The following is a 23469-nucleotide window of genomic DNA, read 5'->3' as shown; positions in this document are numbered from 1 at the left end:
CGCGGACCAATATAGTTGCGTGTAATATTGCGTGACTCCAGGCAGATACCAGCAAATTGGTTCTCATAACCAAATTCCGAGCTATCGTTTGAATGCGCTATATGAAAGCTTCTGCCAGGCCGTTTTGGGTGTGAACATGGGGTACAAGATGTTCAACTCCAATCCCAACAGACATGCAATAATCGTCAAATGTCTGTGACGTAAACTCTCCAGCATTATCCAGTCGAATCGACTTGATTGGATAATCAGGGTGGTGAGCCCTAAGCTTAATAATTTATGCTAGGAGTTTCACAAATGCAACATTGCGTGTGGACAATAAGTAGACATGTGACCATCGTGTCAATGCATCAACCAACATCATAAAGTATCTATATGGTCCGCACATTGGTTGGATAGGTCCACAAATATCCACTTGAATTCTCTGAAGAAATTTATGGGGGTCGTGAATAATCTTTGTAATTGAGAATTGAATGTTCAACTTCCCCAAAGAACATGTTTTGCAAAGCGGATGGCCAGGATAAGATTTTAAGTGATGCACATGAGATACTTTGAAGATATGGCGCATCATATCTCATTCGGTATGTCCTATTTGATCATGCCAAAGCAGCAAAGTGTCCAGGAACCTAGCACTAGGGCCAACCACATGGTGTGTATCGACGCTCAAATGGTTGTTATGTACAACCGACTCAGGAAACGTTCCAGCTTCTCGTGAATATGCTTCCGGCCATATTCGTAAGAAGTGATACAAAGAAATTCAGAACCATTCTCTTCAGGGGTCTCAACATGATAGTGATTATCTCGAATGTCTCTAAAACTTAACAGCGTTCTTCTGGAATGTGGAGAATATAGTGCATCTTTAATGGTTAATTCAGTACCATTGGACAAAATTATACGGACCTTTCCGTATCCTTGTATCAGGTTGGATGGACTTAAGAGGGTTGTTAAAGGTGCATTCTTAGGTACAAAGTTGTAAAATAGTGTTTCTCACGCAATATGGTGTGCATAGTTGCACTATCAGCCAAACAACTAACTTCCCCACTAGTCATACCTAAAAATAAATTAATTGAATCGGTCACATGCATAAATGTAATTCTATTCATTCAATTAATCAATTTGAGAAATAATATCCAAAGTTCAAAACAAACCAAAACCAAAGAAATAATTCCAAAGACTTAGAAAAATTGTCCGAAATTAAACCATAAACCTAGAAAATTTAAGGGGGGGGGTTCGGCCACTCCTAGTGGGTTCAGCCACTAGGGGTTAAACACCTTAAAACATGTTTAAAATGTATTCTTCCAAATGAGTGGATGCCTCCTGAAAATCTGAAACCTCCATAGATGTAGTAGTATCTTCGAGAAGTTCTACATGCACAAAGTTAGTCTTATGACGAGAATGATACTTGGCAATGGCCTTGGGGGTAGGTTGGCATACGCGTGACCAATGATTTTTGATCCACAAAAGTAGCACATGTCCATTTCAGTGGAATATGATTGAACGGTAGCTTTTCCCTTGTTCTTGAAGTTTGGGGCCTTCGGGGCAAGATGTTGGCACTTCTGGGTCAAGTTTTCTCCTTTGGATGGGCCTCTATTCGGTGGGCCATAGGCCTATGGTGGGGCTTGCTGCCCTTTCCCATGGCCATGACGGGATCTTCATCAGTTGTGGCTGCTAAAAGTTGTCGCGTATGCTTCAGGCGCGGCGTGCGAGCCAAGAGGTCAAGCTTGATGATTCTTCATCAAAAGCCGGCTCTGCTTTTTAACGAAAAGTATAATAGATATCAAATCTAAAAATTTGGTGAACTTCTATGCCCAATATTGTTGATGCAAGACAATATTTGTGGCATTAAAGGTCAAATAGGTCTTCTCTAGGAGATCATGTTCGGTTAAATCCTCATTATAGAACTTAAGTAGTGATCGAATTCTACAAACTTCAAAGTTGTACTTATTTACATATTTAAAGTCTTGGAAGCATAAATGTTGCCAGTCGTGTCTTATTTCAAGCAAGAAGATGTCTTTTTGGTGATCAAAGCGATCCGCCAGGGCGAGCCAGAGGGTACAAGGATCCTCCTTTGTGAGGTACTCAATCTGCAGTGCATCATGGATATGATAGCAGTAGTTTTCTGAGCTTCGTCGACAGGTGCATCATCGGTTAGTTCCTCGATGGTAGCTCTAAGACTCTTTGCAATGAGGTGGAGTTTCACGTCTTTAACCGACTTCAGGTAGTTTCTTCCGGAGACTTCCAGAGAGGTGAAATTGAACTTGTTCAAGTTCGACATGTCCCTAAACAGAGGGTAAAACAAAACGTGGTAAGTCATATGGAAAGCCATAAACATACATCGTAGAACATTCGATTTCTATAAACATGTATTGGTTTAATTTATGCATGAAAGCTGCGGGTTTCATGTGGTAAGTTTTGAATGAAAACTTCGGGTTTCAAAGGCACTAAATTCGAAACTATATGTTCAATTTAGTTATGAACTTTTGGTTCATATATAGGGGTACCTGCAAGAATACAGAATACAATATACAATAAAGTGTAGTGGGTTTGTGGATTGCTTCAGGAACCCAAGTGTCAGTGCTTCGGGACTATGAACGATAGTCAACGATTCAAAGGGACAAAATAATTTATTGAATCGTTAATTGCCAAAAAGTGAGCTTCAGGCCAATAATAATTATAACATGCGGGTTAAAATTATTGAGAATGCCAAAACTTAGCATTGGATTAGAAAAACCATAGCCCAAACATGGTAGGCATGGGTGTCGTGAGTATGGCAAGGCCCTATAAGGTTTATTAGGCTTGGGTGGTTGCTAGGAGCCGCCCAAATCATGGTTGCAGGCCATGGGTCCGATTTGGGGTAGGCCCAGCCGTGAAGGTTGACGTGTTGGGTCGGGTCAGACACACGGGGCAAGCCCAAAGGGCGTGCGGGTGTGCGCATGAAAACCCAGCAGCATGCTGGTTTTGGTTTTGTGCCTAGGGAAATAAGCCCAGCAGTCTGGGCTGGCTATTTGATTGCAGGCTAGTGGCTTAAGGCTGATATTAATAGTTTAGTTAAAAGTAATATGGCGTTGTTTCAAAAGAAATGTAATATGGGTGTAGAGGGTAAGTTGAGTGTAGAAAGAGGTTATATGGGTTTGAATAAAATTTCCGTTACTTGAAAGTGAAACACATTTGTTGCCAAAAAATCAAAACGAAGAGCATCTAAAGCAAAATGAGGAACATGATGCTCCCACAAATGATAACCAACTATTAGAAGACCCTGACGAGCAAAGGCATCAGTAACAAAGTTTGCCTCCCTAAAGATAATAATACACATTTGTTGCTGATGGCTGGTTCTTTTAGCTGAGCCTTATTTTTGGGTGGCCATAATAACAATCTGTGTTTAGTTTTTCATGTCAGTTGGTGGTTAATTGGTTATGTTTTAACCTTGTATATTGGTCTTATTGTAACCTCACATTTGTGCTGGAGAATAGTTGCTTCGGCTTCTCCTTCCTTTCGGGAGTGAACTTCCTTGGTGTATCTGCTTTGCCCTTGGAATGAAATTTCATTGACCAAAAACTATAAAAATAAAAAATAAAAATAAACCATTTTTCTGCTGGGCAGTCTGCGCGTCGTCACGTACAACCATTTTTCTCTTTGAAGAAAAGTTCCAGAAGACGTTACTCGTCACCAGTTTAAACATTTTTTGGTTAATAGAAACAGAAATCAAGTTAAAATACAGTAGAAGTAAAGGAAACAGAAAAAACTGAGCAAACCTTCAACTATGGACGTATACTGTTTGAGGCATGTCACTTACACAGCGTATTTCTGTCACATTAGTTTCGAAACGAAAAGCTGTACAGAAAAACAAAAACAAAAAAAACAAAAAAAAAAAAAACTACATTTTGGTAGACTGACCCCTTTAAATAAACCTAAAATTCTCAAATTAATCATCATCAAGCATGTCACCATTGGGGTTAATTTTTTCTCTCATCGTCTACCTTTTGTCCACAAAAATGGTGAACCGCCCTGATCAGAGCTATTGTTGGCATTATTGATCAGTAATTCTAATTGGCATTTGGGCTTACTTTCTATTTTGTTTTATTTTATTGTCCCCATATTTTCATTAATTCTAGCTTTCTAGCATCTGGTTTTCTTGCTTTTTTTTTTAGGAAAACTAATGAAAATGACTTGAAAATTTTGAGTTTTAATGATAAGGACAAAATAAAGGGTAAAGTGAATAGTACCATAATTGACTTTTTAGTGTAAAAATGTGGTTTTTCGTTAAAGTGAACAGTACCGAGAGTTTTTCGTTAAAGTTCCCTTTTTTTTTTCTAAAGAAAACTAACAAAAATGGTTTGAAAACTTTGAGTTTTAACAATAAGACAAAATAAAGGGTAAAATGAATAGTACCGTAATTGACTTTTTAGTGTAAAAATATAATTTTTCGTTAAAGTGAACAGTAACATGAGTTTTTCGTTAAAATTCCTTTTTTTTTGCAAATTAATACACTATTAGTCATCATCAAATTTCAAAAAAAAAAAAAAAAGTACTCGGAATGCATGTGCATGGAGGATAAAGTCTTCTGAAGGGACTATCGTATGTGACATCACTTCATGCAACAATCCCTCACAATAGAGGAATTTTTATATGTGGATTTCACTTCCTGTCACATGAGAAAGATTTCCAATTCAAATTCGAACATGTCCTCTTATCGTCCTCTCTCTAGTTATGCATATGGGGCAAACTAACAAGTTTTGCAACTTCAAAAACATACATAAATACGAGCTATTCGAATGGTTAACGAGATATACATCTAGCTAGCCTACAGTTTCTCTTGTTCCTTCCTGCTCAGGAAATATCATCTCTTTTGGATTATTTATCTCGCCAGTGTAAATCTCTCTCTCTCTCTCTCTCTCTCTCTCTCTCTCTCTCTCATATGTCCACGTACTTAATTATAAATATAATTGTGTTAAATGATGAATTCGTTTCTTTACCCTAAATTAATGATGAATGGAAATATTGCAGCCCAACATTTGTGAAAATCATCAAGCAAAAATCAGTTGGTGAATTCAAGCCGGATCCTTGCATAGCAACTTTGCTTAATAGTGCTTTGCGGTCCTTCTATGGCTGCCCAAACGTCCATCCAGACAGCCTTCTTGTCCTCAAAATCAATGGCACTGGTTTGGTCATCGAATTAATCTATATTGCTATCTTCTTAGCATACTCTCCTGGGAGAAGACGGATAAGTAACACCATAAAATAATAATGTCAAAGTCGCCAAATTTGATTTACGAATTAATTTTGTAAACACGAAATTTTCCTGAAACAAACGAGACAAGAACAATGTGTACAAAATAATATTTGTACTAATGATTTAAGGGTTACAATCTCTTCTCAAACTTGATCCTCTGATTCGATCTCCGTAAGGTGTGTATTTGTGGATGTGCGATTGATCCAAGGGCCGTCGAGGCTTGATCTTGGATGAACGGTTGAAAGTTTCTTCAAGGGCCGTTGAGGCTTGATCTTGAATGACGGTGATGAACGGATCTTCAAGGAGCTTTTGGGCTTGATCTTGAAGAACAGTGATGAACAGATCTTCAAGGAAGAACAGTGATGAACGGATCTTCAAAGGCTTTTGGGCTTGATCTTGAAGGACGGTTGGATGTGTGGATTTGTCGACGTTGTTGATCCAAAGGGTCGTTGGGGCTTGATCTTAGGATGAACGGATGATGAATGATGAACACTTTCTTCAAGGGCCGTCGGGGCTTGATCTTGAATTGGTGGAAGTTCTTCAAGTGCTTTTGGGATTAATCTTGAAGAACAGTGATGAACGGATCTTCAAGGGCTTTTGGGCTTGATCTTGAAGGACGGTCGGATGTGTGGATTTGTCGACGTTGTTGATCCAAAGGGTCGTTGGGGCTTGATCTTAGGATGAACGGATGATGAATGATGAACACTTTCTTCAAGGGCCGTCTGGGCTTGATCTTGAATTGGTGGAAGTTCTTCAAGGGGCCGTCGGGGCTTGAGCTTGATAAACAGTTGATGAACGGATTTTGTTGATGTTGTCGATCCAAAGGGGCCGTTAGGGCTTGATCCTTGAGGATGAACAGTTGATGAACGATGAACACTTTCTTCAACGGGCCGTTGGGGCTTGGGCTTGAAGGTGGATTTGGCGAAGAACGAAGAGAGTTTTCTCGATCCTTCGGAATTTGTTTGAGAGCTTTAGAGTTTCAAAGCTTCAAGGTTTTAGTGTGATATCAATTGGTCCCCCTAAATGAATGAAATTGGCTTCTATTTATAGAATTTTCCAAGGCCTAATTTTGAATATAATATTCAGATGAAATAAATCGTTTCTGCCAGGTGTTGACACGTGTCCTGCTTGATGACTTTTCTAATTTATTTTGATTTTTCATTTAGTCACACGCTACGTGTAAAATTTATATGACACGTGAGCATTGAAATTGTAACTATTGGTCAACATTTATTTCACCGAAATTTCGATGTTTACAAATGCCCCCACTTCAAGGCGCGTCGTATACATGTGCTTGTCGCGTGTAGGAGATGCGTTTTAAAGTCCCTTAATGTAGATGTCGATCCAAGGGCCGTTGAGGCTTGATCTTGAATTGGGCTAAAAATTTCTTCAAGGGCTGTCGAGGCTTGATCTTGAAGGTTGAAATTGGACCACAAGGAGCTTCATGTAGTAGATGATCTTTGGCTTTGGTAATGGATGAATTGGCGCGTATTTTGTTGCGCTTGTTGACTTTCCATAGCTTTGATCTTGAACTGGGTTTGATTCAAGGGTGGTAGACACTTTATCTTGAATCGGACTTGTGATTTCCTCAAGGGTCGTCGAGGCTTGATTTTGAATTTGGCTGGAAGCTTCTTCAAGGGCCGTTGAGGCTTGATTCTTGAAGGTTGACTCAAACACATGGCAAGCAGGCACGAGGTGAAGGTGACGACTTGTTGCTTTGTTCAATCTTTCTAATTCACACCTGAGCAGTTTGGTCAACGGTATGATCTTCAAGATTGATGGGCTTTTCTTCCAGTTGGTGACTTAATCTTTAAGGATTTGATTCAAGAGTGGTGAATCGGCACGTATAACCCACAACTCCTAGTGAGTCGACCCAAGAATTTGAGGGTCAAAGTGAGTCATCCACCCATAGTGATTGCAACCTTGATGATATGAGATATTTTTGATTTTGAAGAAGTAGCGGCTGAATTGGCACGTGTTTTGTTGGGCTTGTCTCCACATGCTTCAATGTATCATTTTCCCTTACCTTATCTTTTCTTCTGGCAGAATGTGGCATCTTCTCGAGTTCCTCAGCTTAGACTCTTTATGCTGAGTTGACTGTACAGGCTGCATTCTTCTCTGCTTGTTTCTTCTACACGTTGTCTCCACATGCTGCAAGGTATCATTTTCACTTGCCTTATCTGTTCTCCATGCAGATGTGGTAGCTTCTTTGGAAGTACAGCAGCAGTGGAAGATGAGTACTCGAGAGCAGTGTTAGGTAGGTAATCAGGGAAGAGTTCCAAGCAGTCGGTTCCAGATCGGAAGATTAATACCAAGTGTTGGCTGATTGCTTTCTTTCTCCTTGTCCCGTAGGTAAGAACAAGGACAAAGAAAATGACAAGGAGAAATCATGATATGAAATACTCTTACTTTCGAAGAAGTGGTGGCGATTTGACAACGTTGCACAGCGAGGCTTTGTTCTTCGGCGATGGTGCCGTCAATATGTTGTTGAAGCTTCTCGAGCTCTTGGATTCAACTCAGACCCCTTCTTCTCTCTAATTCTTCAACTCAAACTCCTTCTGCTAAGTTGATTATGCATGCCGCATTTCCTTATTTGTTCTCTAGGTAGATGTGGCAGCTTCTTGAGTTTCTCAACTCAGACTCCTTCTGTTGAGTTGACTGTGGAGGCCGCATTCTTCTCTGCTTGTTCCTTCTGCATGTTGTCTCCACATGCTGCAAGGTATCATTTTCACTTGCCTTATCTGTTCTCCAGGCAAATGTGGCATCTTCTTCAAAAGTACATCAGCAGCTGAAGACGAGTACTCGAAAGCAATGCCAGGTAAGCAACCAGGCAAAGGTTCCAGGTAGTCGATTCCTTACCCGAGTTTGAGTGGAGGTTCCGGCATATTGCTTTCTTTATCCTTGTCTTTGCAGGTAAGAACAAAGACAAAGGAAAGGACAGGTGGAACGCATGATATGAGATACTCTTGCTTTCTACCCTGGTGATATGAGATACTTTTGCTTTGGTTTCATTTGTTTGTAGAGGTACCCCAAGGAATAAGGAACACTGAGTGACTCGAGAGGGTTTGTTGGAAATGCATTCTTAGAGATGAGGAAACGTTGAGTATGTCTGCCTTGCTATGGAGGGTGAAGGTGGACAGTTATAGGAAGTTCTTTAATACCTGTAGAGGTACTATTCTTTCACTCGTGTCGGCAACCATTGAGTGATTGATCAGTATGGCTTCACGTGCTTTTTTGTTCATCAGAAATCTTCGACAAATTGTCCGTAATTTTCGCCAAGCTAAGTGTGCATGTGACAGATGCTGACATATCTGGAAAAGATTGGCACCTTTTCGATATCTGGGATCGACGCTTCGACAAACTGCTCGTGATTTCTGCAAAGCTGAGTGTGCATGTGACAGATGCTGACACGTCTGGAAAAGCAGATGCCTTTCCGATTTCTGAGCTTGCCTCTTCGAGTTTTGAGCTCCGTCGAGTGCAGAGGTTGCATGTGACAGGTGCGGACAAATCTAGAAATGAAGATTGGCCCGTGGTTTATGAGCAAGCCCAGCTTTTAAGAAAGCTAGCACCTCTTCGATTTTTGAATTGGCCTCTTCGAATTTTGAGCTCGCCTCTTCGATCTCTGAAATCCCGTCGAGTGCTAATTTTTATAGAGGCACGCAGTTCGTTTCAAAGCACACTTGAATTTTCGCTTGCAGAAACTCCTTTCTTGCACTTCTAAGATCTTGATTTGTCCGACCTCTTCTTTCTTCAACACCTTTGAAACTGTATGGCCCTTTCGACCATCGTTTTGACTTGAACATTGGTGAATAGGCAGTCCCGCCTTCTCCAAACAACATATGGCGTCCATCCTTCATATCCCCTATTGGTCCTCTTACCGTTAGGGATTCGGTGATGAAGAATGATATGACCGCTGCGGTGGTGGCCCGGAACCTTGTCACTCCCAAAGATAACAGACTACTTTCCAAACGGTCTGATGAGTTAGCTGTTAAGGATTCTCTGGCTCTCAGTGTGCAGTGTGCAGGTTCTATGTCTAATATGGCCCAACGTCTATTTGCTCGAACCCGTCAAATTGAATCATTGGCAGCTGAAGTGATGAGTCTTAAACAGGAGCTTAGAGGGCTCAAACATGAGAATAAACAGTTGCATAGGCTCGCACATAACTATGCTACAAACATGAAGAGGAAAATTGACCAGATGCAGGAATCTGATGGTCAGATTTTACTTGATCATTAGAGGTTTGTGGGTTTGTTCCAACAATATTTGCCTTCGTCTTCTGGGGTTGTACCGTGTAATGAAGCTCCAAATGATCAACCTTCAGTGTCTCCTCCTCCTGGGGTTCTGCCTAGTACTGAGGCTCTGAATAATCAACCTCTGGCGCCTTTTTTTCCTGGAGCTTCGCCGAGTGGTGAGGCTTCACACGAGCAACCTTCGTGAAGGCTCCTTTCTTTTTCTTTTTTTTTTCTTTTTTTTATTTATTTTTTTTTATTCGCTCATGTATATGTTCCCTCTGTAATTTTCCAGAGAAATCAATAAACGAGCTTTTATTTCATTCAGTGTATTTTTTTTTCTTCTTTTCTTTTCTTTCACATGGTGCTGATCCACCATTCCCTTTTTTCTTTTCACGTGGTGCCAGATGCACCATCACTCTTTATATATATTTTTTCTTTCTTTTCTTTTCTTTCACATGGTGCCAGAAGCACCAAAGGACTTTCTTTCTTCTTTTTTTTTTTTTTTCATGGTTTCGTCCACCCTCATCCTTTTTTATTACATATATATATATATATATTTTTTTTTTCTTTTATCATGGTGTTGCCCCCCACTCCAAAACTTTTATTATTATTATTATTATTTTCTTCCTTCCTTTCTTTGCTTTCAGTGGTGACCACCACCATTTTGCTTTCAGAATGGTGTGGCACCATTATCCTCCTTTTTCTTATTATATAAATATATATATATTTTTTTTTAATGGTGCCTGCCACTTTCATCCACTATCTTTTTGTTATTATATATTTTTTTTATATAAATTCTGGTGATGGGATGAAGAACTTGCAAGGAAAGACGAAGTCGAGGGGGGCAGCATGGAGGCTTCATGACCGGCTAGTCGTTTGACGACGGTTATTGAAGTTCTTCGCCATTGCTGTTTGCCACAGATGGAGAGCTACAGTTGAGGCTTCATGACCGGCTAGTCGTTTGACGGCGGTCACTGAAGTTGGTGGATGCTGAGAATGATAGCTACTTTTAGGCAGCAGCCATGGCGAAGGAAGACAGTATCCAACTCCCAAAGTCGCATCTTTTTTATCGTCAAGTGAAGTTGCAGCTGCAGTGAAAGAGACAGAGCCTTTGGTGGCACCATCACCGTCAGAATCTTCAGAAGTGACGGCGTTGACGGGGACGAGGTTTTGGAACCGAAAGAACGCACGGCGAGGAGTGAGGCTTAAGGCTGGCGTCGAGGCACCCAGCTTGTCACATATGAGATTGTTGGTGGTGCTGATGTTTTTGATGCTGCCTCCCCGACTTCAAGCATATCGAGCAGCGAGGAGACGAAGGCAGCAGCGATACCTAGCAAGGGATGGAAAGAGCAGCTGGAACTTGATAGAGGCAATAATGGAGAAGGCAGAGAGGAGGCTGAGTCGTCCTTATCCCCCGAAATGCGCCACACGCGGAGGAAATCGCTAGAGCTGGGACGCAGCTTGCATCGTAGTCAGCTTGTCTGAACCTATTCGAAGTGAAGGGTTGCCAACAGAGAAGCACCAGGCGCTCATATACTCAGCTTTTTGCCACAGAGGGAAATGCATGCCATTATTCTTCAGTTTATCAATAACTTTGATCTGCAAGAACTTTATCAGCGCCCGCTATGCCTCCTGGCATATCATTTCCTACCTTTTTGCACTTGACTTCTTTAGTTGTTGGGCTTTCCCACGTAATTGAGTTATCATTCGAACAACATCGCTCAATATAGAAACCGGTTCCATTGGATTATATTATACAAGCCAAGAGCACTGATGCACAGAAGCCAAGCCAACACCATGGTGATGAAGATGATGATTGGTCCAGTTTAAATGAGAAGCCAGTGTTTGGGGGAAGAGTCCCAACAATCAAGTTGAATTTTTTAGTGGTGAAGGAGGTTTGATCTGTCGTTGATTCTCTTACGGTGGTTCCACGCCTCATCGTCCAGGGACCACGACCGCTACTTGTAGAGCAGAAAATGAGGCGTTGAGGAGCTTCGTGCCTAATCCGAGCAAGGCGACGGAGGTAGGCTAGGTGAGGTGAAGGACTAGATAAAGTCAATGTCGAAGAAGCCGAGTAGGTACATGATGGAGGTGAAGAGGGAGAAGAGGGTGGCGATATCCTCAACGGGGCAGTGAAGCCGGTGAAGGAGAATGAAAACCCTAAGCTGGCGCTTGACTTCCGTGCCCCCTCCGTCTCGAAATATCCATATCGCATTTCAGTCAGATTCGCTCGACCTGGTAACAGAGAGGCCGACCTGCTCAATCTAGAGTTGTTCGAGGGCTTTCTGGTTAGCCCAAGTCTCGATGGTAAGATCAGGCTTGGTATTGAGGCCGATGCCGAGGACGACTAGGGAGCTGGTGTCGTAACACGGGAGGTGGTTCTGTTAGGGTTGAGATGCGGCAGGTCCAAAGAAGAGAGGGAAAAAAAACTGTGAGAGGGAGAGACTTGGGCCTCTTCATGGGCCTATTGGGCATGGGATCAAATGGTTGTGAAATGGAGAAAGGCTTGGGCCCTGTTTTCTTCTTCTTTCATTTTTTTTTTTTAAATTTATTTTTTATAAATACATAATAACATATGTATTCATTTTTTTTTCTTTTGTAATAAAATTGACTTTCTTTAATAAAACGTTTATTTTTTTATTTTGATGTGATGAAAGGAATCTTTAATTTTGAGAAGACAGAGCATGATACCAGGACCTCACGAAGCTTTCAGAGACGTTGTAGTGCTTGTGCAAGAGACTGCAACGTGGTTTCATTGTGTAATGCCATTTGTTCACAGTCTTTTTCCCTCGGTGGTGCGCTGTCGTGTGGAGCTGTGCAAGAGCCTACAGCGAGACTTCGTTGTGTAATGCCTTTTGATCACGGCTTTCCTTAGTGGTGACGTTGATGTGCCTCTTGCCGCCGCTTGGAATGACTGTCTTGTAGCTACCTTCTTCGCTTTCTTCAAAGTGTTGATGATGTGACTGTACTTGAAGTTTTGAAGTTTCAAGTTGCCTACGTACCCTCGGTTGAGGAGGGATCAAGTCATGACGTAGATCGAATGAGCGATTATTTTTTTTTTATGGTGATTTTGATGATGATTTTGATGATGATTTTGTCGTACACAATTTATGCTCTTGCGGGCCATGAGCTTTGGTTCATGCAGTTTAGGCTCGTGTGAACAAAGAGCAGGAGTTGTCACCTTTTAGGGGTAGTAGCGCTTCAAGAATCTGCCATTAATAGGGCCAATCTTCAAGCCGTCTTCCGCCATGATTAAGTAGGCACCATTGGTGTAGACTTCTTGTATTACGTATGGTCCATCCCATTTTGACGTGAACTTGCTCTTTGTCTTGTGAGTTGTGATGATAGGCCTACGCAATGAAAGGACGAGATCTCCTATTTGAAAAGTACGAGGGAGAACTTTCTTGTTGAATGCCTTGGAGAGTCGTGCTTGATAACACTCCAAGTGTTGCTGGGCTTCGAGTCTTTTCTCATCCAACGCTTCCAGCTCTTGAAAGCCCAACTTTGCATTCTCTTCGTCAGTCAAGCCTTCTTGTATAGTCATCATTAACGAGGGGATTTGACTTTCGAGCGGTAGAACAGCTTCCACGCCATATAGGAGAGAATAAGGTGTAACTTGGGTAGGTGTTCTATATGTCGTCCTGTATGCCCAAAGTGCTTCGCCTATTCTTTCATGCCAGTCTTTCTTTGTTCTGCCGATTACCTTCTTCAAGGGTTGCACAATGTCTTGTTGAATGCTTTTGCGAGACCATTGGCCGAAGCATGATACATGGAGGATTTGTGCTACTTGAACTTGTATTTCTCGCAGAGCTCGTCTATAAGTCGGTTGGAGAACTGTTTTCCGTTGTCAGTGACAATGTAGCGAGGCACACCATATCAGTGGATGATATGTTCCTTAATGAAACGGACGACATTTTCCTTCTTGACTTCCTTCAAGGGTATGGCTTCAGCCCACTTGGAGAAGTAATCTGTTGCAGCTAGGATGTAAGCTTCTCCTACAGATGATTTTGGCGCAATTGGTCTTACGACGTCCAATCCCCATGCATCGAATGGCCATGAAACAGCTATGAGGTGTAATTGTTCGGGCGGTTGATGTATGAAGTTGGCGTGAAATTGGCAGGCTTGGCATCTTTTGGCGTGTTCTAGGCAGTCATTTACCATGCTTGGTCAGTAGTAACCCATTCTTTTGAGATGGAAATGAAGCTTCAGTCCGGACTGATGCACCCTACATATTCCTGAGTGTGCTTCTTCCATGGCTTGATTGGCTTCTTTCTCGCCTAGGCATCTCAGAAGTACTCCTTCAAAAGATCACCAGTAGAGTGTCCCTTTGTAATAGAGGAAGCGATGTGCTCGTCGACGTACTTCAGAGCGGTGTTTTGGATCATCTGGAAGTATTCCATGCTCTAAGTAGTTAATCAGAGGCTGTCTTCATTCTTCAACGTTGACCGAAAGTATTGAAATAACGTTTGTATCACTTAGTACCATTTCAGTGACAAGCGGGATTACCTATCTTTGGCAAACTGGCACGTTTGCAGCTTTGTCTTCTCCTAATGTCATGCTCGAGGCTAGGTTGGCGAGAGCGTCTGCCATTTGATTATCTTTTCTTGGCACGTGTTCTAGTGTTACGGCCTCAAACCTTTGTAGCAATTGCGTTGCCAATTGGAAGTATGGGACGAGATCATCTTTCCTCACCTCATATTCAGTCAAGAGTTGATTGATTATGAGCTTGGAGTCGCCATATATCTCAAGGGCTGTGATTTCCATGTTGATCGCCAATTGGAGCCCGATGATCAGTGCTTGGTACTCAACGACGTTGTTGGAGCATAATTCGCTTAGTTGGAATGAATAAGGTAATATTTGCCTTTGTGGCGACATGAATACTACTCATGCCCCCGCTCCGTCTGCTCGTGCAGATCCGTCGAAGAACATCGTCCATGTCGGGAATATGTCGATGTAGAACACCTCCTCGTCAGGTAAATCATCTGAGATTTTCCAATCGGCTAGGATTGGATGGTCGGCAAGGAAGTCTGCTAGCGCTTGTCCCTTGACGGCTTTAGCTGGGACGTAGATGATCTCATATTGATTGAGAAGCAATGCCCATTCAGCTAGTCGCCCTGTCAAAACTGGCTTGGACATGACGTATTTGACCGGGTCAACTTTAGCAACCAAGTGGATGGTGTAAGCATGCATGTAATGTCTGAGCTTCTGGATGGCAAACATCAAGGCAAGGCATATTTTTTCTATTAGGGAGTAGTTCAACTCAGCGCCGGTGAGCGTTCGACTGAGGTAGTAAAGCGCTCATTCTTTCTGGGATTCGTTTTCCTGTGCCAAGAGTGCTCCAACTAAACTTTCCTGAGTAGCGATGTACAATATGAGCGGTTTCCCTGGTATAGGTGCTCCCAGGACAGGTGGACTTGATAAATACTTCTTTATGCTTTCAAAAGCATTGTTGCATGCTTTGTCCCATACGAACGGAACATCTTTCTTCATGAGTCGACTAAACGGTTGACAACGCCCTGCAAGGTTGGAGATGAAGCGTCTGATGAAGGCTAGCCGTCCTTGTAGACTTTTCAACTCGTGCAAGTTTCTTGACTCGGGCATGCTTTGAATGGCCTTGATCTTTGATTGGTCCACTTCAATGCCACGATGCTTGATAATGAAGCCAAGGAACTTTCCAGATGTGACGCCAAATGCACACTTTAACGGGTTCATCTTGAGGTTGTATTTTCACAACCTTTCGAACACTACTCGCAAATCCTTCAAGTGATCTGATCTTTTCTTTGTCTTGACCACCACATCGTCTACATAGCATTCTACGTTCTTATGTAGCATGTCATTGAAGATCTTCTGCATTGCGCGTTGATATGTAGGTCCAGCATTCTTCAGACCAAAGGACATCACCTTGTAGCAGTAGATACCTTTTGAAGTGCAGAAGGCTGTTAGTTTCTCATCTTCAAAAGCCATACGAATTTGATTGTATCCAGAAGAGTCGTCCATGAATGATAGTGCTTCATTGCCAGTGGTCGCGTCCACCATGATTTCAATGATTGGCAAGGGGAAGTCATCCTTTGGGCAAGCACCATTGAGGTCTCGGAAGTCTATGCAAACACGTATTTGTCCAGATTTCTTAAGGACTATGACGATGTTGGAGATCCACTTGGGGTATTGCACCTCTCGAATGAAGCCTGCTTCGATCAACTTGTCAATCTCGGCCTCGATTTGTGGGATGAGCTTAAATCGATAGCATATTTGAGTTTGCTTTATTGGTCGCGTTCTAGGCTTGACTGCAAGATGATGCACAGCAATGATAGGGTCGAGGCCGGGCATTTCCTTGTAGGTCCAAGCAAAAACGTCATTGTACTCTAATAGCATCTGGTAATACTTCTCTATCTCGTCTGCACTTAGTAATGCACTCACGAAGATAGGCTTTGGTTCCTCACTTGTGCCTAAGTTGAGTTCTTTGAGATCGTCAACTATGGCTTGCCCCCCATCTTCGAGTTGTGACGGCGCTGCAATGACATCTTCCTCGAAGATTTCATCTTCTTCACCTTCTTGGATTGTGATGTGGAAGACGTCTTGGGCCTCTTCTTCGGTGTTGACCTCTCGAGCTTGTTGGCATGAAGATTGTCCAGTGTGGATGATGGTGCGCCTTTTCACTTTTAATGATCCAACTGTGTTAACCTCCAAAATTGCTTGGCGCTTCATTCTTGAAGGAATGAAACTTCGAACGTCATCCTTTTCTGCCAGACAATCGATCTTTTCTATTTCTGGTGTTGTCTTTCTCCTTCTGGAAGGCTCTTTGGCTTCTTCAAGTCTTTCCATAACTGACTGTCGTGGAGGAAAGCTAGTCGTATTACTTTACTTCTTAGGTTTCGACAACCTTTTGAAAACAGAGCTTCGAGATGCTGACGTGTTAAGCCTTTTGAAGACGGAAGTTCTATTTTGATCGCCAATGAGTTTAGGTTTTGAAACTCTGGGCCTTGAACGATTCATTCTATCGAATACTGATGTTTGGGGGGGCAGGTTGAGGCTCCTCTTTATCTTGTATAACGCTCACGCTGATGTGTTGAGCGCTAGCATTTTTTGCCTTGCTGAATATCTTCACCGGTGCATTTGGTGTGAAGCCAAGTCCAGCTTTGTTGTTGTTAACCCCGTAACCTTGCTCCTCCAACTTCTTCTGAGTTTTAGTGAGATCACGTTCGTTGTCTTTGACGGTGTTCAAATCCTTCGTTCCCAAATTTGCAGAGGAGGTGAAGTTGTACCCAGCTTTCGACATGAGTTTGTATGCGTTTGGATCAAAACCTTCTTCGGTCCTTTTAGTTGAGAGAAAGCTTGGTTCTACCCCCTTTGGCAGGTTTTTTATGAAACCTTGTGATGGTCTTGCAACCTTAGTGTCGCCTAGCTGTGTCAAAGATAAAACTGCATTCGTTTTGAGCAACTTTACATTATCCATGTGCCGCTGTGCATCGGCTTTGCTTGCTGCAGTTTCAAACGGGGATTGACCATTCTTTCTTCTCGACGTCGAGATGTATCGAAAAATGGGTATGTTTGGTCCATTTGAGGGCATCTTACTCCCTCTGGTTGTTGCAGGTTTAGCAAGCTCATCGTTGTTTTTGCTTGAAGATGGCATAGCTTCTTTTTCTTGCTTCTTGGGCACGGCTTGCCACTCCTGCTTTTTAGGTGTTGCTTTGCCCATGGATTTGATCTCTTTTGAAAGAGTTTCGGGCACCATGTCTTCATCCATGTAGAACTTGGCGTCTGCGAAATATGATTCAGCTTCGGTGAATGGTTTGGTGTCGCCATAGATCACCTTCACTCATTCTCGATAAAATTTTAAGCATTAGTAAAGGGTGGACGGTACTACACCATTCGCATGGATCCAAAGCCTTCCTAAGAGCAAACCGTAGGAAGTTCTTGCATTAATCACGTGGAATATTGTGCTTGACTTGAGTTCACCAATGGTCATCTCCACTCGGATCATGCCCATCGCTCTTTGTCCTCCTTGGTTAAAACCTTGGATTAGTAGACGGCTTAGGGATAGTTCATCCACCTTGATGTCGATTGTGGTCATTGTTGACTTTGGCATGATATTTATGGCTAATCCGCCATCCACAAGCATGCGGCTGACTTTGTGCTCCTTTACGTACCTAGAGACGAAGAAAGGTCGATTGTGAGGCTTGGATCCTAGCAACAAGTCTTCGTCGATGAAGTGGATTGCGTCCTCGGCGGCACAGCATGTGGCACATTCATGTGGCCGAAGCTTCAAGCCTTCGTTCTTGCTTTTTTGCACTTCATGGTCGTCGGAACTTGCCAAGACCGTTGCCAGTGCTCTTCGCATCTTTTTTGGCAATCGGAGCGCTCCCTTGATGCTAAAGTGTGTTGGCAGACCTTCTTCAGTTGTAAGAGTCTTTTCCCCCTCAGTGGTGACAGCTTTGCCTTTTAAGGGTTCTTCCATTTCTACTTCAACCATGTGACATGCAGTGATAGTGCACTGTTGGAAGAAGTCCTCCGGGAAGTATTCGTGCAAGGAGAAGGGAATACGTGGCTCTTGCTCCATAAGTTCCCCAACATATGTTGGCTTAGCAGCTCTTATGTTTCTTTTAAGCTTCCTATTGTTGCGGCGGCGATGCTTTCTCGCTTGCTTCCCCTTTGGCCTTATAGCTTGTGGTCTTGGCTTCCTCGTCTTCTTATAGGTCACCAATGTCCACCCTTATTCATTATCGATAGGTGCATCCTGGTCGTTTTCTCCCAATGATGGTTGTGCAGAATGTGCCATGTAGCTTGTGCATTGATAGGAATGGTCGGGCATTTCTTGAAGAGGCAAAGGATCAAATGATCCGAACACGATCGTAGTGGTGTGCGTTACAGCTCTGTCTTCTAGGTCAAGCTTAATCTGCCTTTGCTGTGCCAACTTCATGATGAGTTCTTTTAGGATGAAACACTTGCCCACATAATGACCCACGATACGATGGTACTTGCAGTACTTGGGATCGTTAACGTGATTCATCTTTTCGAGGCATTTGCATTCAGGTAACTCAATCACCTTCTTCTCCAGCAGGTCGTCCAGCATTGTGTCCATGTCGGAGTCCGGAAAAAGGTATACCTTCTGCTCTAGTTCCCTCAAGGTGTTTTTGTACCTATCTTGGGTGTGGGAAGGCTCACTTCTTTTTATCTCCTTTGCTTTGTTATTGGAGGAGATTTTGACGGGTGCGGACGAGGTCTTGATAGGGGTGGTATTGGTGGTAAAAGCTTCCTTGGTAGGCTTTTTCCCATGATTGTCTGCTCTTGAAGTAAACACCTTATCCCTTTTGAAATCGGTGATTGGCTCATTCTTTCCATAGTGGGCGATGCTCAGCTCCATGTCGTGGGCACGGGTGGCTAATTCTTTAAAAGTCTGTGGTTTGATACCTTGAAGGATGTATTGTAAACCTCATTGCATGCCTTGGATGCACATCTCGATTGAAGAAATCTCGGAGAGCCTGTCCTTACAGTCGAGGCTTAGATTACGCCAGCAGTTGATGTAGTCCATGACTGGTTCTTCCTTCCATTGCTTCATGCTCGTCAGCTCTAGCATGCTCACAGTACGACGGGTACTGTAGAAGCGGTTGAGGAATTCCCTTTCCAACTGTTCCCAGTTGTTGATGGACTCGGGCTCCAAGTCCGTGTACCACTCAAAGGCGTTTCCTTTTAATGAGCGCACAAACTGCTTGGCGAGGTAATCTCCCTCCGTCCCTGCATTGTTGCAGGTTTCAACGAAATGTGCGACATGTTGCTTCAGGTTTCCCTTTCCATCAAATTGCATAAACTTCAGCGGTTGATAACCCCTCAGCATCCTTAAGGCGTCGATCTTCCTGAAGTAAGGCTTCGAGTACAACGTGGAGGCATGTGAGCTCCCTTCGTACTGTATCTTGATGGTGTTGGTGATCATCTCTTGCAGCTGCTGGATAGAAAGAGATCCCATGAGCCCATGAGTGCTGCTCATTGGTCTGGCTCCGGCTTCACATCGATTTTCTTCACCGGAGGCTCCTCTTCTTCGCCAGCTCCTCTCTTTAGTGGATCATCCTCTGGGTCGGGTTTCTCGTCGTCCTGCGCCTCCAATCGGTTGACTAGTGCTGCAATTTGCAAGTCTTTTTCTTCCACAGTTCGGGTTAGCCTTGTGATTGCTTCATTCATTTGAGCCAGCTGCTCATCAATCGAAGTTGTTCTAGTAGTCATGACTTGCATGGCTGAACTGCCGCTTGAATCGACATCGGAGAGCATGGATTCGGAGTATTTCCTTAGATTTTCCCCCCTTGGTGCCCTTAATGAGGCTAAGGTGATCACAGGCTCGTGCCTTGGGTGCTCTTATTCCCTTGGCGGAGTTGATGCAGAGGTGAAAGAGACGGCAGAAGTAGCTCTTGCCTTGCTTCGAGTCGTGATGCCCAAAGTGACACCACTTACGACGAGGACGCTCTTGTTCTTTGCGTCGGTTGCGGGAACAGTTTGAGCCTTCCTTAATGCTATTGATTTTGGAAGTGTGCTTGAATTTCTTGAACGGAGAAAGAGATGAGAGGTAGAGATGGTCTCACTGGGCGTGCCAAATTTGTAAACACGAAATTTTCCTGAAACAAACGAGACAAGAACAACGTGTACAAAATAATATTTGTACAAATGATTTAAGGGTTACAATCTCTTCTCAAATTTGATCATCTGATTCGATCTCCTTAAGGTGTGTATTTGTGGACGTGCGATTGATCCAAGGGTCGTTGAGGCTTGATCTTGGATGAACGGTTGAAAGATTCTTCAAGGGCCGTTGAGGCTTGATCTTGAATGACGGTCGGATCTTCAAGGGGCTTTTGGGCTTGATCTTGAAAAACAGTGATGAACAGATCTTCAAGGCCTTTTGGGCTTGATCTTGAAGAACAGTGATGAACGGATCTTCAAGGCCTTTTGGGCTTGATCTTGAAGAACAGTGATGAACGGATCTTCAAGGGCTTTTGGGCTTGATCTTGAAGGATGGTTGGATGTGTGGATTTGTCGACGTTGTTGATCCAAAGGGTCATTGGGGCTTGATCTTAGGATGAACGGATGATGAATGATGAACACTTTCTTCAAGGGCCGTCGGGGCTTGATCTTGAATTGGTGGAAGTTCTTCAAGGGCTTTTGGGCTTGATCTTGAAGGACGGTTGGATGTGTAGATTTGTCGACGTTGTTGATCCAAAGGGCCGTTGGGGATTGATCTTAGGATGAACGGATGATGAATGATGAACACTTTCTTCAAGGGCCGTCGGGGCTTGATCTTGAATTGGTGGAAGTTCTTCAAGGGGTCGTCGGGGCTTAAGCTTGATGAACAGTTGATGAACGGATTTGTTGATGTTGTCGATCCAAAGGGGCCGTTAGGGCTTGATCCTTGAGGATGAACAGTTGATGAACAATGAACACTTTCTTCAAGGGGCCGTTGGGGCTTGGGCTTGAAGGTGGATTTGGCGAAGAACGAAGAGAGTTTTCTCGATCCTTCGGAATTTGCTTGAGAGCTTTAGAGTTTCAAAGCTTCAAGGTTTTAGTGTGATATCAATTGGTCCCCCTAAATGAATGAAATTGGCTTCTATTTATAGAATTTTTCAAGGCCTAATTTTGAATATAATATTCAGATGAAATAAAACGTTTCTGCCAAGTGTTGACACGTGTCCTGCTTGATGACTTTTCTGATTTATTTTGATTTTTCATTTAGTCACACGCTACGTGTAAAATTTATATGACACGTGAGCATTGAAATTGTAACTATTGGTCAACATTTATTTCACTGAAAATTCGATGTCTACAAATTTACTTAACGTCCGCATCTTATTAATTTATCTGTCTTCTTTTCTTTCAGCGAAACATTATCATTGCTCTTCTAGTTGAAGCTGCCTTCTTTGTCATTGTGGTTTTCGTTACTCTACACTTCTTTAAGCTCCCTCAAATCCGCTGTATGATAATTGGGATCTTATGTATTGTCTTCAACATCATTATGTATGCCTCACCCTTGACAGTCATGGTACGTAAGAATCACTCATTTTCATAAATTATTCCAGGTTTTGAGTGTTTGGACAATGTTTGGATGATGAAAAAGATTTCATTACTTTAATTATTTGGTTGACAGAAAATGGTGATCAAGACAAAGAGCGTCAAGTACATGCCGTTTTTGCTTTCGCTCGCCAACTTCTGCAATCGAATTGTCTGGTCCATCTATGCAGTATTCCTTAAACTGGATCCATATATTCTGGTAATTAATTAAAATTGTAAACAAGAAGTTTTCAATTTATCCTCAAAGAACTAAAAAAATACTTTTAATTTTGATTTCTTGTGATTAATTAACCTTTTTTTTCTGAATAATTTGGTAGTTTCCAAATGCTTTGGTATCGCTTTCCGGCGTGGGTGCAGCTCATCTTGTATGCAACCTACTACAAGACCACTAATTGGGATGAGGATGATGAAAAGCCAAAAGCTGATGTTCAAATCTCTAATGTTTTAGAGGGAGATATACAAAATAAAGTGCCTTGTAATATAAAAATCTTCAGTCATGTAATCACATTCAATTTGAACACTTCATACGTACATTTTCCGCAGGAAATGGGGCAGTTTGGCCAAAACAAAAAAACAAAAAAATTTATGAATAGACGATTGTTTACAACCTTTTTCAGTTTATGTATGTACAAAAATGCTACTCTTATCATATTTTTATACTACATTTGTACCACATTTTTAATAGAGATGAGAACCACATGAGTTGGTGAGACATAAATCTATTAAAGAAGTGGTACAAATGTGATATGAAAAATATAATAAGTGTAGCATTACTCATATATTTATACGTACTATTACTAAATATAAAGGTAATGTTTGGAACACAATCTAATTTGAAGCCTCAATCTAAACCGCAACCAACATATACATGTCACATCACTTAATTAATAACTTTACAAATTTTTAATCCAAATTGATGGTTCTAGAATGGAAAATAACTTCTAGAATTTTCAGATCTCTATTCTCCATCCCTATCTCAAAGGATGGAGATGAGGAATATGAAAAGGTTAAAATAAAATTTTTTTTTTTTTTAAATAATCAATTTTGATTAAAAAAATGAAAATTTAATTAATTAAGTGACATGGTATATATATGTCAGCTACCACATCAGATGGTTTAGAGAAATAGTTCAAATTAGATATTTTCACTAACATTACCCTAATTAAACACTATATGACTCAATAGGTTTTCTTACAAAGTGAGAAAACTAAACCCTTTATACAAAGAACTCAACCATATAAATAGATATGCCAGAAAAAATATTCTATTTCTATGTTTTTGTGGTTTCATTTGGGAGAGGTTCTCTTGAGTGTAGCGTACGGAATGGTGTGGTGGGAGATGGGGTGGAATCTAAATGTGAGGTAGTGGTGGGCCTCAAATCAGGGAGCAAAGGGCCCATGAGGGATTTTTTGAATCTAGGCCGAACGAATGAGGTGGTCCGGATAGCGGACCTAAGACTTTCTCTTCATTTTGGGCCATCATATAGAATCTTTCGTAACAGAGTCTGACGAATATTATCTATACCAATTACCATCTTGATAAGTGGTAGTACACAACTTAAGTAGTTGTAAACATCTTGATTTTCATTTAGGTTAAGCACATACAACTACTGAATCCATTTAAAAATAGTAGTAAATCCTATGAAGCAACGGAGAAGAAATAGATGAAAAGATCTCCAATATTGATCGACGTTTATTGGAGGTAACTCATATATAATAATGTTTATATGCCGACAATTGCAAGATGGGCTGTGCTATCCATACATTTCTTTTTACTTCTCTCCCATCTCTTGTTAATTTTTGTCTTTTAATCTTTTACAATTCATCCAATCCAACGATGAAAATTAGAAAAGTGTAAAATAAATGGTAAAATGAATAGTACCAGGATTGAGATTTTAATGTAAAAATATGATTTTTCGATAAAGTAAACAGTACCGAATTTTCATTAAAGTTCCCTTTTTTATAT

At 41.9% G+C, this 23469-nt stretch overlaps 1 pseudogene; it reads left to right on the top strand.

The window, feature by feature from the left end:
* Nucleotides 1–3996: 3996 nt before the first annotated feature.
* On the top strand, nucleotides 3997–22195 carry LOC126633823 (bidirectional sugar transporter SWEET5-like; annotated as a pseudogene).
* Nucleotides 22196–23469: the final 1274 nt, after the last annotated feature.

This window comes from Malus sylvestris, chromosome 9, assembly GCF_916048215.2.
Source record: "Malus sylvestris chromosome 9, drMalSylv7.2, whole genome shotgun sequence".
NCBI lineage: Eukaryota > Viridiplantae > Streptophyta > Magnoliopsida > Rosales > Rosaceae > Malus > Malus sylvestris.
The sequence above is the reverse complement of the archived record's forward strand: the minus strand, read 5'-3'. Positions and strand labels throughout refer to the sequence as shown.